This window comes from Dasypus novemcinctus, chromosome 5 (genome assembly GCF_030445035.2).
Source record: "Dasypus novemcinctus isolate mDasNov1 chromosome 5, mDasNov1.1.hap2, whole genome shotgun sequence".
NCBI lineage: Eukaryota > Metazoa > Chordata > Mammalia > Cingulata > Dasypodidae > Dasypus > Dasypus novemcinctus.
This window is the reverse complement of record NC_080677.1, coordinates 95,648,251-95,666,166: the sequence shown is the minus strand read 5'-3', so window position 1 is coordinate 95,666,166 and position 17,916 is coordinate 95,648,251.

The following is a 17,916-nucleotide window of genomic DNA, read 5'->3' as shown; positions in this document are numbered from 1 at the left end:
CACCATGTATGTTATAGAGATAGAGGTCTAGTTGTCTAAAGAACTGAATATTTTTACTTTCTTTGATTCTTTGAGTAGTTTATAAGTCTGTATTTTAAATTTCTCTCTACATTTTGGATCACTTCTTTAGTCTAAAAAAATAGGCAGAAAATACTCTAACTTTTTCATTTTAAATTTTAGGAATTGCCATGTAAATTAAGTATTCATGATTTAAAATTATGCAGTTTTTTTTTTCTATTGTACACCCTAGTGATTATTTCTTTTGCCACTGGAATATAGTTTTTTATGCAAGGACAGAATTTGCATCTTAAATTTACTGTGATTATGAAAAGTCAGATATGGAGAGAGAGTTAGAGTGTAAGTAATGTTGCAAAATATAATCCTGTTTAAGTCTTTAACATTGTTATAAATTGAATTGTGTCCCCCAGAAAGACATATTCAAGTCTTAACCCCCAGTTCTGTGGATGTAAACATATGTGTAAATAGGATTTTTGAAAATGCTATTAGTTAAGATGAGGGCAAAGTGGTCAGTGTGGATCCTAATCCAATATGGCTGGTGTCCTTCTAAGCAGAGGAAATCTGGGCACAGTTAGAAATACAGAAACAGAGAGTGAGAGAGAAGGATATATATAGAGAAATAGAGAGATAAAAATAGAGAGAGATAGCGATAGAGAGAGGGATAGAGAGATAGAGACAGAGATGTTAGCAAAAGAAATGTCGTGGATTGCTGGCCACCCTGCATAAGCCAGGGGAGAGATATGGGAGGGATTTTCTCCATTAAGAGGAAGTAAGGCCTTGATGTCAACTTGATTTTGGACTTCTAGCCTCTTGAAATAAGACAATAAATTTTAGTGATTTAAGCCAACTAGTCTGTGGTACTTTATCATAGTATCCCTGAAAAACTAAGACAAGAGCTTTTGGGAATTATTTCTAGATTAGGCTAATAAAGAATCTTTTAAAGATATCATATTAATATTAGTATCTTTCACCTTGTAGAAAGGCTTAATATAAGGTGAAAGATGACTGATTGGTAGCACTGTTCCCTATATTGGACTAAAAATGCAGGAGAGAAAGAAATCCAGTATTAAAGAATAAGAACATCAGATGGAGTCTTATGAATTAGTGTTGGAGTGTTAATCTGCAGGTACTGATACTTGTCCTCAGAGCAACTACCCTTTAGAAGTGATTAAATTAGTACCATCTCTTTAATTTGTTCCAATTTTATGTTTGTGGACTTTCGAACTTGAAATGCAATTTTTAAATGCAAAATAATTAAATTATTCCTATAACTTTGTGAGACCCTGAATATACAAATGGACAATGGCCAGATCATATATGACAATAGAACTCTGGCCCATGATTTAGAGCAATTGACCTAGAACAATTAGAGAATGGTCAACGGCTGTTAACTCCTCTATTTTTCCTCCCTCTTCCAGTGGAGGACCAATCAGAGGAAACCAAATATGCTCCCCAAACCAATTAATTGGTATGGCTCATTTCTAGTTATCTTACCTCCACCTTCCCTATACCAACAATCTCTGGTCAAACCTAAAGACTTATCATTTTCATTATAAAGCTTTCTTACTACCCTACCTGCATTTGTGTCTCTACCAAACAAAAGTCATTGTGGCTGACTTCTTTGCGATAGAAAACTCTGAATAAATAGCCTCTGTATGTTCTTATTTGGAGTGTGTTTGTTTATTTACACATTTATATGACTTGCTTCAACTTAAATGAATAAACTTCACTTAATTCATCTTGTCTCTGTGTGTGTGTGTGTGTATATATATATGAAGTGATTTCAGATTGTTTTGCAAATGTAATCTATGTAATTGATTAGAGAGTAGTTTCACTAAATTGTAGCATAATATAATGCTGTATAAATAGCTTCCTAATGAATTGATAGGCCATTCATGAACTTCATGTTCAAAATAAGTTAGAGATACATTTTTTTTTTTTTTTAAAGATTTATTTATTTATTTAATTCCCCCCCCCTCCCCTGGTTGTCTGTTCTTGGTGTCTATTTGCTGCGTCTTGTTTCTTTGTCCGCTTCTGTTGTTGTCAGCGGCACGGGAAGTGTGGGCGGCGCCATTCCTGGGCAGGCTGCTCTTTCTTTTCACGCTGGGCGGCTTTCCTCATGGGCGCACTCCTTGCGCGTGGGGCTCCCCCACGCGGGGGACACCCTTGCGTGGCACGGCACTCCTTGCGCACATCAGCACTGCGCATAGCCAGCTCCACACGGGTCAAGGAGGCCCGGGGTTTGAACCGCGGACCTCCCATATGGTAGACGGACGCCCTAACCACTGGGCCAAAGTCCGTTTCCTAGAGATACATTTTATACTTGGTTTATATACATTACTTCATTGGGGAAAACACAGCTTTATAAATATTCCATTATTTCCAGCCTTTTATTATTTGGATATCAGACTGGCACATTTGCTAAGACTTACAGATCATACAGGGTAAACACACCCATAATTGATGAGTACACGTTCTACCTCTTAAAATACCCAATATTTGCATAAAGAATTGAATTCTGGGAGCAAATATAGCTCAAGCTGTTAAGTATGTGCTTCCCACATGGGAAGGTCCTAAGTTCGGTTCCCAGTGCCTCCTTAAATCAAAAAAACAGAAACCAAAACCAAAAAAATTGAATTCTCTCATCTGAGCATGTACTTGTTGATCTTTAAAAAGGTCCCAAACTAATCCTGACCTTAAAGAAGAAAGTACATCTTCTGCATCATTGAATAATCTCCATGCTCTCTGGACACTGTAAATGCAAACTCTACAGCTACCATTTTTCACATCCTTTCTTATCCAGCTACCATGTTCATCATTATTATAGCTCCTTTATTAATACCTTGTAATCACTGTTGCACTTATTTGGTAAAAGCTTCAATTTGTTTTCACCAGATACCCAACAACTAATCATGGTAATGGAGAGTCACACAAATGGACAGGCAGATGGTAAAGACTTTATGCTGACAATCATCCCAAATGGACCCTCTGTATTACACTGAATCCCTATAAATTTACTATTCACTTCTCTTCAAGAGGTTTTCTCATATCTTTTCTTCACTCTCAAAAATGCTCATCTCTTTTTCCATAGTGTTTTCAGTTAGTTTCCTAGCTGCCAAACCAAATACCATACAGCGGGTTGGATTAAACAATGAGAATTTACTGGCTCACAATTTTGAGGCTAGAAGAAATTCTAAATCAAAGCATCATCAAAGTGATGCTTTCTTTTCGAATACAGGCATTCTGGGGCTGGCCACTAGTAATCATTTGTTCTTGACTCCTCTGTCACATGTCAAGTGACGTGGCCTCTCCTGGCTTCTTTCTGCTCTTTCAGTTTCATTGACATTCAGCTTCTGGCTGTTCCCTCTGGCTTTTGCTCTGAATTTCATTCTGCTGAAAAAGGACTTCTGTAATAGAATTAAGACCCATCCTGATTGAGTTGGGCACACTGTAACTGAATAACCTTATCAAAAGAACGTGCTTACAGGGAGTTTGCACCCACAAGAAAGGATTACATTTGATAACTTTCTGGGGTACATAACTCCAAACCACCATAGTGATTGTGTTTCATATCTCACTGAGCAAATGAAAGCCACTAGACAAATTGCTTCTGCAATCCACATAGTCAAATCTGCAAACAAACCAGTATCTTCACTCTTTGCCATATTTTCCCCTTCTACCATGCACAGGTAATTCTCAATTCTTACCCTTTGCCTCAATATCATTCATATTGTCTTCACAGATTTAGTGCCATTTGTACTCTACTCTGCCCTTTATCACTAACCTCTCAATGCAACATTCTCATCTGCTTACAAATGAGTGATGCTTGCCACTGTGACATATACCACAGTCTGGCACTAGGTGGTCAAGAAATGTGAAATGTTGAATGAATAGACGAATTTATTGGCACAGATTGTCAATATAGTTTTTTTTTTTTAAGTTGCCTATTTATAAGGATTATGCTGATAAAAGTTTTAGAAGCTTAGAAGAATAGGTGTTTAATAAAAATGCCTGCATATGATTTTATATTAAGTCAATATTGTGTCTGATTATATGAAATATGATTGAATTAGACATAAATTATGTCTGGGAGCAGAGTCTCAGAGACAGATAAAGTAGATACAACCCCAGGTATTGGTTCTTTTGAGGGCTAAAGAGACCCACAGGTTCTATGGTCATGGCAGATGGGGTTCACTGCCATGTCAGTTGGCCCTTCTTTGGAGTTGGTGTTTCTGCGTGATGGAGCTGGACACAGACGGGATCTCTTTTCACAAGACTTTCATGCTACTTTACTGGAATTGTAGTTGGTGCTGGGGTTTAAGATATATCTAGGGGATTTGAATCTCTGGACTGACAATATGATAGCCAGGCCCTGAGCCTCAACAGACTTCAACTCCTACATTCTGATTTATTGGACTTACCCCACTCAGCTAACATGGAGTTGAAGAAGGTCAACCACCACACCATGGAGCCTAGAGTGCCTACAACTAAAAGCAGGAGGATTACATCCAGTATCCATGTGGAATCTAAGCCTCCTCTTGACATAGATGTCCAATGGACACAACCAATCCAAGGTCCACAGAGAAAATGTGGCATTGGTGTGGGAAAAGTGGCCATGGTGGCTGCTGGGTGCAGGGAATGGGAGGAAGAGATGAGATCTGGTGGCGTTTTTGGGACTTGGAGTTGTCCTGGGTGGTGCTTCAGGGACAATTACTGGACATTGTAGATCCTCCCAGGGCCCACTGGATGGAACGTGGGAGAGTATGGGCTATGATGTGGACCATTGACCATGAGGTGCAGCGATGCCCAGAGATGTACTCACCAAATGCAATGGATGTGTGATGATGATGGGAGAGAGTGTTGCTATGGGGGGAGTGGTGGGGTGGGGACGGTGGGGTAGAATGGGACCTCATATTTTTTTAATGTAATATTTCTAAAAAATGAATTTAAAAAAATTAAAAATAAATAAATAAATAAATAATAAAAATGCAACAAGGACCTAAATATAAAAGTGACAGCCATAAAACTTCTAGAAAAAATGTGGGAAAGCATTTTAAAAATCTTATGGTAGGTGGTAGTTTCTTAAACCTTACACCAAAAGCACAAGCAATGAAAGAAAAAATAGATAAATAGGACCTCCACAAATTAGACACATTTGCACCTCAAAGAACTTTGTCAAAAGTGAAAAGGCAGCCCACCCAATAGGAGAAAATATTTGGCAATTACATATCCTATAAGGGCTTAATATCCATTATATACAAGGAGATCATACAACTCAGCAATAAAAAGACAAACTATCCAATTAAAAAATGGGCAAAATGTATGGCAAGCCAAGTGCCCGCGTATTGAACCAAGTGCCCGTGCAAGTGCCCATATGGCAAGCTGAATGTCCACATGGTGAGCCAAGTGCCCGTGTGAGTGCCCATGTGGTGAGCCAGTGCCCACGTGGTGAGCCAGTGCCCGCAAGAGTGCCCACGTAGTGAGCCAAGTGCCACATGAGTGTCCACCCGCCTGGTGAGCCAATGCCCACACTGTGAGTCGAGTGCCCACACAAGTACCCACACAGCAAGCCAAGTGCCTGCGTGTCTAGCCAGTGCCTGCGCAAGTGAGTAATGCAGCAAGATGATGACACAACAAATCAATGCAGAGAATCAATGTGAAACGCAGCAGAAAAAAAAAATTATGTCTGGGAATAGCTATAAATTCTATTATACATATTGATTCTAAGAAAATTATCAAGACAAAACGAGGTATACATCTAGAGTTATGGAGTATGAAAGAATAAAAATTCGGTCAAAAATGCTATTATTTATAATAAAAATTCAGTCAAGAACAATATTCTTTTTAATATCCTTTCTTGATGCATTAGGCATTAGGCATTTTATTGCAGGCAACATCATTTGAATTTAAGAGCTCTAAAAGGGAGTTTATCTAGACAATGGTCTAGATCCCTGAGAACAAAGAGTTATATGGGAAATTATCTTACCTTTTTCTAAAACTTGGACATTAAAATATAATGTCAGTTTTCTGTAAACATAGTATAAAGAGAAACTACAAATATTGTAGAAAGCATGTCACTTGTTTTAATGTATTTGTTTTCCAGAAAAACTAAAAATATTCCACCAAACAACTAAAAAAGGAGGTAAAATACCTTCCAAGGAATTAAATTCCATGACTTACTAGGAAGTTTAATGTCTCTCATTATTTAGACATTAAACTTTCTTGAAAAAAAACTTTAAGAAGTCAAAATAATATTAAACTTGGGTCATGTTGAGCTCATACATTTTGCTTTGTTAATGTATCAGGTGGTATTATGATTTAGAGTTATGTACCCCAGTGTAGGCCCTTTTGATAAAGTTATTCAGTTAAAGTGTGGCCAACCCAATCAGGATGGATCTTAATCCTACTACTGGAGTGCTTTATAAATGAAATGAAATTCAAACAGGGAGAAAGAAAGCCTTGGAAAGCAAGAAGCTGAAGGTCAATGGAACCTAGAAGAGAAAGGAGAGGTTAGCAGGTGCCATGTGCATTGCTATGTGACAGAGGAGCCAAGAAGCAAGGATTACTGGCATGTAGCTCCAGAATGCCAGTCTTTGGGAAGAAAACATGGCCTTATGATGCCTTGACTAGACTTTCTCCTAGCCTTAAAGCTATGATCTAATAAATTCCTATTCTTTAAGTCACCCAAAGCACAGTATTTGCTTGGGCAATGAAGGGAACTAAAACAGATTTTGATTCAAGCAAATTAACTTATGTGAGGCATTGCTTGTTGATTCTTTATCTGATGTGTACATTATTGTCTTCAAATATCTAACTTCTAATTGTAGAACATTCTATGAAGCAAGTCCTGAACTCACTGTTTTAAGTTATTTCCTTTTCTTTGCTTTTTCCAAGCCTTAATCTCACCATGCTATTTGAGGATGCATTTCTTTTGTATTGGAGAAGCCAGAGGAAAACTGAAACAGAACAAAAATAAATCAAACATTTGGGTCTATGGAATTCAAGTCCTGTCAAGCAGGGGTGAATCATCTCACCTTATTGCAACCTGTTTTTTGATAAAAATTGGCAGTGTTCCTTGAATGAAGGCACCGTGCCATCCAAACAGATGGGCAAGACAGTAGTTAGCTTAGATTTGTAGTTCGCTTAGATTGTCAGATTTCTTGTAGTGGATGATGTGCACCAACAGGAATAATGAATGTTGCTCTTTCTGAATTTCTCTCATTTGAGAAGACTCATCTTCTTTTTGAACTGAATCTACTCAAAAATAGTATCTAAGTTTCATGGCCACATAGTAGAGTGTTCAGATTCATGAATCACTTTTTCCTGTGGAGAAAGTATCATAATGAATTATTGAGGGATTCTTTACCTCCTGCTGCAGGAAACTGCCACAAAAATCAATTCATACAGTTAATTTTGAGAGAGGCAGGCTATTGCTTTCAGTAAGTAGAAAAAGTTAAATAAATTTTGGCAATGTTGAACTTTACCCAAGCCCTGTGATCCTGGAAAACAGGAACTGATAGTTTAGAAGTCTACCCACACTTTTATGTTCAGAGAAGTGGCTTACTGCAAAAAACCACCTTTGCACATATGACTTAGATCAAACGCATAGATGCCACCATGTTTACTTATGACAAGGCCAAGACAAAGACTCTCCAAATCCTGTTTCTTATCTCACAATTGATTAGTTGAACTGTTTATACCAACTCACCAAATACCTGCTAAATTGACTTGAACATACTTTACTTAAGCTTCTCTCATTCCTTTAAGCCCCTGAAATTTGATCCACCCTCAGCCTGAACTAACATACAACTCCTCCTTTAAAGCTCCTCCCCAGAAAGGGGTGACCTCCGGGTAAAATATTCCCAGGTCAGCCAACTAATCATACTGCCCACTCCTCCACATCCAGTTCTTGTTAGCCTTGTTTAAAAAAAGAAAAGTTCTTATCTGCTCTACCAGTGAGATTCTGGTAAATCTCATGGCCCAGCATTCTCCCTATTGCAATAGTCCCTTTCCCTTTATTGCAATTATCCTTTCAAATAAAATTCCTCTTTACCTGAGTCTGGGTTTGTTTTTATTTGGCAGTCGAAAGCAAATGTCATAGCTTTTCCCTAACCTGTATCAGCACAGTGTGATTTATTTGCTCAATGGTATATCTTTCATTATCTAGAATTCTTTCTTATTTGCACCTAAAAAGGAAAACGATCATTGCATGGTAAATGGATCAGAGTGATTTTCTCAAGTTTTGTTTACTATGTCTCTCCCTTTTATATGTCAAGTATGATAGTGGTTGAGACAGGCTAGTTAGGGGAAAAGAGACAGATTTGTAACCTGGCAGAAAAACCACTGCCATGAAACAGGCGGCCTTCAGTCCCCCCAAGATGACTGCTGGAAGACCTTTGTGAGAACTCCCATTCAGATTCCCCGGAAACTAGGAGAAGCCCTAGATATTCTCCAGGGGCCTTATCAGTGGGCCTTCCTGGGGGATTGGTGGGTGGGGTAATCAATCAAAAAAGCAAACAGCTGGGACTCCTCCCCTGTCATTGGCAAAGGAGTGGAGCCATTAATGGTTTAAAAAGCAAGCCCAAAGGCTGAAGTGGCCCTTGCTCTGGCCTTTTGCCCCCCTGGCCCTGCTTCTTCCCCCATGCTCTTGCCTTTTTCCCCCTGCCTGGAATAGCATGCAAGCAAAACTGGAGATCTGTAATCTGTAAAGGGGAATTGTAGTCTGTAAATAGCCCCCTTTATTACTTTTCAGCCCCTTTCCTCTTTGCTTGGGACCTATGATCTATTATTTTCTCCTATTTCTCTTCCCTCCCTTCCTTAATAAATTACTAGCCTAACTAACTTGGCTTGCTCGGAAAATTCATTTTTTGTAGCTTAGCCAAGAACCTAGAGAAAATCCAGCAATAGTGGTGAGATTAACATTTTGGGCTAAGGTCCTAAATAGTTTCAGATTAGATACCAACTGTTTTAGAGAGTGCTGAAAACTGCCAGGTGCCATATCTTTTGGCACCCCGTTGAATGGGAAATCGAGATTGAATGCATCCCTCTCCCATGCTGGAGGATGATGAAGTCCCTGGTCTTGGGTATCTCATGGTTTGACAACCCTGTGTAAAACCCCCAGGGATATTCACTAGCTGTTGCATCCTCTCTCCCATACAGGGAGATTCAGAATTGTTGGGTGGCTAAAGGACTACAAAGTTTCCATTTAGGACCACTGATGATGTTCTTTACCTTAGAAGATCTTCATTCCCATCCCTTCTTGCTCAGACCGGTGTCCCTAACTCTTCCACCTCATCCCTCTTGATAAAACACAAGTTGCCCTTCCAATGACTATTAAACCACAAGAATAATTCCTAACCTAAAAGGAAGCATTTTTGACCAACTGTCCTTGAATCCAGTTGAATTTTATTGAATTTCTGTTATTAAAACTAAATGGAAATTCTACCCTTTTTTCTAAGGCACAACTGAAAAAAGGCCATCCTTAAGGACAATTTCATTGTCCTTTCATAGCACTCCACCAATCAACACCAAGATAATGGAGCACTATTGCCTTTTGTATACATAATCCCAGTACATGGCCAAAGTAGGGAAAAATCAAGTAAAATTGATGGATTCTATTTTTCCCTTAGATTTACTTTAAAAAGAAATATGAACACATTGCCTGCCAATTGTGTCAGGTCAGACAATAAGGGCTGTGGGGGTGCAGATAACTCAAGCAGTTAATATTATTACTCTTAACAATTTTATCTGGTTTGTTGGGTGTATATTATTGATGATTTTAAATCGCTAAATGAAAATTAGGTCCATCTATATAGATTTTGCTTGTTTGTTTGTTTGTCTTTATTTTTTTAATGTTACATCCAAAAAATATGAGGTCCCCAAATACGCCCCACCCCCCTTACCCTACTCCTCCCATAACAACAACCTCCTCCATCATCATGAGACATTCACTGCACTTGGTGAATACATCTCTGAGCACCCCTGCACCTCATGGTCAATGGTCCACGTTATAGTTTACACTCTTCCCCAGTCCACCCAGTGGGCCATGGGAGGACATACATGTATGGTAACTGTCCCTGCAGCACCACCCAGGACAACTCCAACCCCCAAAAAATGCCCCCACATCACATCTCTTCCTCCCACTCCCTACCCCCAGCAGCCACCATGGCCATTTTCTCCACACCAAGGCCTCATTTTCTTTGATTACTAATCACAATAGTTCATGAATAGAATATCAGTAAGTCCACGCTAATCCATACTCTATTCCTCCATCCGGTGGACCTTAGAATGGTTGTGTCCACTCCATATCTATATCAAGAGGGGGCTTAGATTCCACATGGATGCTGGATGCAATTCTCCTGCTTTCGGTTGTAGACACTCTTGGCTTCCTGGTGTGGTGGTTGACCTTCTTTGCCTCCATGTTACCTGAGTGGGGTAAGTCCAATAAACCAGAGTGTAGGAGCTGCAAGTCTTTTGAGGCTCAGGGCCTGACTATCACATGGTCAGTCCAGAGATTCAGGTGCCCTGGGTATACATTAAACCCCAGCACCAACTACAGTTCTGGTAAAAGTAACAGGAGAGACTTGTGGACAAAGATCACATATAAGTCCAGCTCCATCACACAGAAACACAAACTCCAAAGTAGGGCCAACTGAGATGGCACTAAACTCCATCTGCCATGACCATAGAACCTATGGGGTCTCTGTAGCCCTCAGAAGAACCAATACCTGGGGTTGTATCTATTTTATCTGTCTCTGGGACTCTGCTCAGGTGTGCATAAGGGCAACCCCTCTGATAACATCCCAGCTCTTTTTGGAGACTCATAGACATCTAAACTCATTTGTCTTTTCCATTTCTCCCTTTTATTCAGGTCAAAAAGCATTTTTAACTCCTGGTATTATATGTAGACTGAGATATTCTGCTGGTCTGAGCTGACCTTTTTAGTCAAGGTCATTTTCTAGTTGCATCATCAGCTGGTACTTGGTAGTAATCCCTTAGCACCAGGGAGGCTCATCGCCGGGAATCATGTCCCAGGCTGGGGGAAAAGCAACACATTTACATGCTGAGTTTGGCTTCAAGACTGGCCACATTTGAGCAACACAGAGGTCTCAGGAGATAACTCTTAGGCACCCTGCAGCTCTAGGCATTGTTCTTATTTCAGGTGCACAGGGTCACAAGCATAGTCATTAGTATCAAGGGCTCATTGTTGGACCTTTCTTCTTTTTTGTTCTTTGCTGTTGCACTTAGGGGATTGCTGCTGTTCCTTTAGGGACTGTGATAGAGCTCCCCTGGCTAGGAACTCAGCATTCCCTCAGTTGTTGTTTTTACTTGTAACCACTATGAAAATATCCAAACGTTTTTATGTACCCTGGATATATGCCCTGGAGAACTCCCTGCCAACCATATGTTCCCTGTCAATAACATCCCACACCAGTATTCCTCCCCTACCATTGTTGAACTTCTCTGTGATCAAAACTTCTTCAAAAGTGAAGCCCAATATATTGCCAGGTTCCATTAATAGTAAAATGGAATATAGTGAGGAGTTTAAAGGTTAGATATAGAATACATATTAATTTAGAAAAATTAAGGTAAAATAATTGGCGTATCATAAAATTTAAATATGCAAAAGCTTTGTTTTTGATATTTTGCCTTCCATCACTGCATAAGTGTTGCCCTGTTTGCAAATTGGCAAGGCAACTACTTCCGTCTTTTCCTCAGTGTCTACGTCCTTTCTTTTTCTTTTTTTTTTCCTAATTATCAAACTTATCTTCACAAAAGTTTTAGATCACAGTAATTCATATATACAATATAGTTCTCCCACATATCCAACATAAAACCATTTTCCCTAGCACAGCAATAATCTTTTTACCTATTCATACTATATTTACTGAAACTGATGTACAGATATTGAGACAATAGCTTTCAAACAAGGTAACATTTGGATTTACATTGTGGTTTATATTTTAGACTATACAATTTTCTAAATTTTTAGTTATCTTATGTTTTACATTATGATTTACATTTTAGCCTATCAGCCCCTATATATTTTTGGTGTAATTTAACATATCTTATATCCATCCTTGCATAATCTTGTGGAACACTTCTATTGCCTACACAGTTACATTGGTTCCATCTACTCAATACCTCTTTCCCCCTCCCCTTAGGGCCCAAAGTGACAGTCAATCTCCATTGCTTGAAGGACCATGTTCAAAGATACTTGCAACAGTGTTGAGGGTTTGACATGCTCAACTGCCCTAATGCACTGGGAGCCACCATTTCTCTCAAGAGATACAGTTCCCTCTATTTGAGAACATCTGTTTTCCCCAGGATGTGGGTATACCTTCACTCTCATTATATGGGTCTCTATCCAGTGATATAACCCACTATGGCAAAATGAGCATTCACATACTCCCTAGGAGTCTGTCCTGCATCAAATTATTCCCTTTATGCATCGTAAACAGGTAACTTTCTTTATTATATTTTTGAAAAAGTTTTCTCAGCATTATACTCTTAACCAAATACCTGACAATCTCCTATGTTCGTATGTTGCTCCACCCTTCTCCCCAATTTCTTGGGCAATATTACCCATCATCCCATCCCTAGCCACCCTCAAGCCCGCAAAGTCCCACCCAAAGGTAACAATGTTTCCCCATTTTATCCCTTCCTTGTACACATACTTACCTCCAGCTTATAATAGATTTCACCCATGTAGATGTCAGCTTACATCCTTCCTCTGCTCCCCATTTTCCTTTAAGCCTATCATCTAGTATCTAGCTCTCTGAGGCAGCTTGGTTTACTTATTTCATATCATTGATGTCATGTAGTATTTGTCCTTCAATGCCTGGGTTGCTTCACTCAACATAAGGTTCTCAATATTCATCCATGTTATTGCATGTGTTTGTAGTATATTCGTTCTTAAAGCTGAGAAGTATTCCATTGTATGCATATGCCACATTTTATTTATCCATTCATCTGTTGATGGGCATTTGGGTTGATTCCAACTTTAGGCAATAGTGAACAATGCTGCTATGAACATTGGTGTACATATATCAGTTTGTGTCCTTGTTTTCAGTTCTACTGGGTATATACCCAGCAGTGGAATTGCTGGGTCATATGGCAAATCTATAGCTAGTTTTTTGAGAAACTGCCAAACTGTCCTCCAGAATGTCTGGATCCTTCTGCATTCCCACCAGCAGTGGATGAGTGTTCCCATTCCTCCACATCCTCTCCAGCACTTGTAGTCTTCTGTTTTGTTTTGTTTTGTTTTGTTTTTTCATAGCTGCCAATCTTATGGGGAGTAAGATGGATCTCATTTTAGTTTTGATTTGCATTTCCCTAATAGCTAGAGATTTGGAGCATTTTTTCTTGTGCTTTTTAGCCATTTATATTTCTTCTTTGGAGAAGTGTCTGTTTAAATCTTTTCCCCCTTTTTTTAAAAGAGTTGTTTGTCTTTTTATTTTCAAGGTATAGGAGTTCTTTATATATGCAGGTTATATCCTATCAGATATATGGTTACCAAATATTTTCTCCCATTGTGTAGGCTTTCTTTTCACTTTCTTGACCAACTCCTTTGAGGTGCAGAAGGCTTTAATTTTGAGAAAGTCCCATTTATCTATTTGTTCTTTTGCTGCTTGTGCTTTTGGTGTAAAGTTCATGAAGCCATTTCCTATTACAAGGTCTTGTATATGCTTCCCTACACTGCTTTCCAAAGTCTTTATGGTTTTAGCTCTTATATTTAGGTCTTTGATCTATCTTGAGTTGATTTTTGTATAAGGTGTGAGATGGTAATCCTCTTTCATTCTTTTACATATGGATATCCAGTTCTCCAGACACCATTTGTTGAATAGGCCATTCTCTCCCAGTTGAGAGGGTTTGATGGCTTTATCAAATATTATATGACTAAATATATGAGGATCTATATAAGAACTCTCAATTTGGTCCCATCGGTCTGTGTGTCTCTCCTTGTGCCAATACCATGCTGTTTTCACTACTGTAACTTTGTAGTATGTTTTGAAGTCAGGTAGTGTGATTCCTCCAATTTCTTTTTTTTTTTTTTTTTTTTCCCCAATATGTCTGGCTATTCGGGGCCACTTTCCTTTCCAAATAAATTTCATATCTAGTTTTTCTAGTTCCTTAAAGAATGCTGTGTTGGTTTTTATTGGGATTGCATTGAATATGTAGATCAGTTTTGATAGGATAGACATCTTAATAATATTTAGTCTTCCTATCCATGAACAGGGAATATTCTTCCATTTATTTAGATCTTCTTTGATTTCCTTAAACAGAGTTGTGTAGTTCTCTATGTATAAGTTTTTTACATCTTTAGTTAAATTTATTCCTAGGTATTTGATTTTTTTATTGACTATTGTAAATGGTATTTGTTTCTTGATTTCCTCCTGAGCTTGCTCATTATTGGTGTACAGAAATGCTACTGCATTTTGCACATTGATCTTATAACCTGCGACTTTACTAAACTCATTTATGAGTTCTAGAAGCTTTGTTGTAGACCTCTCAGGGTTTTCTATGTATAGAATCATGTCATCTGCAAATAATGAAATTTTGACCTCTTCCTTTCAAATTTGAATGCCTTTTATACCTGGTTCTTGCCTCAGTGTTCGAGCAAGTACTTCTAAGGCAATGTTAAATAGAAGAGGTGATGGTGGGCATCCTCGTCTTGTTCCTGATCTTGGGGGAAAGATTTTAGGATTTCACCATTGTAAACGATGTTAGCTGTGGGTTTTTCATATATACTCTTTATCATGTTCAAAAAATTTCCTTGTATTCCAATCTTTTGGAGTGTTTTTATCAAGAAAGGGTGCTGTAGTTTTTCAAATGGTTTTTCTGCATCTATAGATATAATCATGTGATTTTTTCCCTTCAATCTGTTTAATTGGTGTATTACATTGATTGATTTTCTCATGTTGAACCATCCTTGCATACCCAGAATGAATCCCATGTGTGTACACCATGTGTATACACTATGCGGTCATGGTGTATAATTCGTTTAATGTGTTGTTCAATATGGTTAGCAAGTATTTTCTTGAGGATTTTTTGTCTAGGTTCATTAGAGAAATTGGTCTGCAATTTTCCTTTCTTGTGGTATCTTTGTGTGGCTTTGGTATTAGGCTAATGTTGGCATCATAGAATGAGTTAGGTAATGTTCCTTCTGTTTCAATTTTTTGGAAGAGTTTCAGCAAGATTGGCATTGTTCCAGAATGTTTTGTAGAATTCACCTGTGAAGTTGTCTGGCCCTGGGCTCTTCTTAGTTGGGAGGTTTTTAATGACTGATTCTATCTCTTTCCTTGTGATTGGTTTGTTGAGATCATCAATTTCTTCTTTCATCGATAGAGGCTGCTTATGTGTTTCTAGGAATTTGTCCATTTTCTCTGAATTGTCATTTTTGTTGGAATATAGTTTTTCAAAGTATCCTCTTATGATCGTCTTTATTTCTGTGGGGTCAGTGGTGATATCTTCTTCTCATTTCTTATTTTGTGTATTTGCATCTTCTCTCTTTTTTTCTTTGTTAGTCTAGCTAAGGGTTTGTCAATTTTATTGATCTTCACAAAGAACCAACTCTTGGTTTTGTTTATCTTTTCAAGTGCTTTCTTATTTTCTATTTCATTTAGTTCTGCTCTTGTCTTTGTTCTTTCTTTCTTTCTTCTTCCTGTGGGGTGACTTTGTTGTTTTTTCACTAATTCCTCCAAATGTGCAGTTAGTTCTTCAATTTTCGCTCTTTCTTCCTTTTTGATGTATGCATTTATGGCTATAAATTTCCCTCTCAGTACTGCTTTTGCTGTATCCCATAAATTTTCGTATGCTGTGTTATCATTTCCATTAGTTTCACGGTAGTTATTAATTTCTTTTGAGATTTCCTCTTTGACCCACTGTTTTTCTAAGAGTGTGCTGTTTAATTTCCATATCTTGGTGTGAAAGTTGGGCCTCTGGTCCTTGCAGATTTCAACCTTTACTCCACTGTGATCAGAGATATTATTTTGTATGGTTTCAATCTTTCTGAATTCATTGAGCCTTTGTTTGTGGCCTAGCATATGGTCTATTTTGGAGAATGATCCAGGTGCACTTGAGAAAAATATATATCCTGCTGTATTCGGGTGTAATGATCTGTATATGTCTATTAGATCCAGCTCCTCTAATATACTGCTCAAATTTTTTTTTCTTTATTGATTCTCTTTTGAGATGTTCTGTTCAAATTTGATAGTGGTGTATTAAAATCTCCCACTATAATTGTAGAGGCATCTATTCTTTCATTTAGTTTTTCCAGGGTTTGCCTCCTGTATTTGGAGGTGCCTTTGTTAGGAGCATAAATATTTATGATTGTTCGTTCTTCTTGAAAGATTATCCCTTTCACTAATATGTAGTATCCATCTTTGTCTCTCACAATTGTTTCACTTTTAAAGTCTATTTTGTCTAATATTAATATAGCTACTCCTGACTATTTTTGGTTATTGTTTGCTTGTAAGATTGTTTTCCAGGCATTCACTTTCAACCTTCATGAATCCCCGGTTCTAAGATGTGTTTCTTGTAGATAGCATATAGATGGGTCATATTTCCTTATCCAGTCTTCCAGTCTGAATCTTTTGACAGGTGAGTTTAATGCATTGAAATTTAGTGCTATTACTTTCAAGGAATTATTTATGTTAGCCATATTTTGTTTGGACTTGGGTTTGTCATATTTTGTTTGTTTGTTTTTCCTTCTCTTTTTGTCTTTTTGGTTGCTCTTACACTCTCTTCCATCTCTGCCTCTCCTGTTTTATTCTTTCTTCCTGAAGACCTCCCTTTAGTATTTCTTGAAGGGCAGGATTCTTGTTGACATTCTCTTTTAATTTCTGTTTATCTGTAAATATTTTGAACTCTGCATCATTTTTGAATGCTAGTTTAGCTGTGTAGAGTATTCTTGGTTGGAAATTTTTTTCTTTTAGTACCTTAACTATGTCATACCACTGCCTTCTTGCCTCCATGGTTTCAGATGAGAAATCAACACTTAATCCTATGGAACCTCCCTTGTATGTGATGGTTCTCTTTTCTCTTGCTGCTTTTAGAATTTTCTCTTTGTCTTGAGCATTGGATAATTTGACAAGTATATGTCTTGGGGTGTGCCTGTTGGGATTTATGGTGTTTGGGGTGTGTTGTGCTTCCTGGACAAGTACATCCATCTTTCTCAGTAGATTTGGGAAGTTTTTAGCCATTATTTCCTGCAACACTCCTTCTGTCCCCTTTCCCTTCTCTTCTCCTTCTGGGATGCCTATAATATGTATGTTTTTGCATTTTGAATTGTCATTCAGGTGCCTAAGTCCTAGCGGGATTTTTTCTATCTTTTTATGGCTCAGTTCTACTATCTGTTTGATTTCAGATGTACTGTCTTCCACATCACTAATTCTCTCCTCTGCCTCTTCTAATCTGCTGCTATTTGCTGAGAGTGTATTTTTGATTTCTTGAACTGTGGTGTTCATCACCATCATATCTGTTATCTTTTTGCGTATGTCTGTAATTTTCTCTCCAAGTGTTTTCTTCATATTGTTAATCTCTTCCTTTACCTCATTAAGTTGGTCTCTAATATATGTTTTGAGATCTTTAATTACTTGTCCAATGTTCTGTTCCTCTTCCTGGATTTTAGTTTTTTCACTGGATTTGGCCATGTTTCCCTGATTATTGGTTTGATTTGTAGTTTTTTGTTGCTGTCTGGTCATTATTTTATCTTGACAGGTATAATCAGTTCCTTAGCTTCTTTGTCTAGTCTTGGGGATTAATTAGTTGTTGTTTGTGTGTGTTATGTCTTCTCTTTGTCACTTTGTTCTTCTTACTCTATTTTCTTGTTGCTGGCTAAGTTCACTTTGAAGGAAAATATTAGGGCCGGGGAAAGCAAAATGAGTAAGAAAAGAA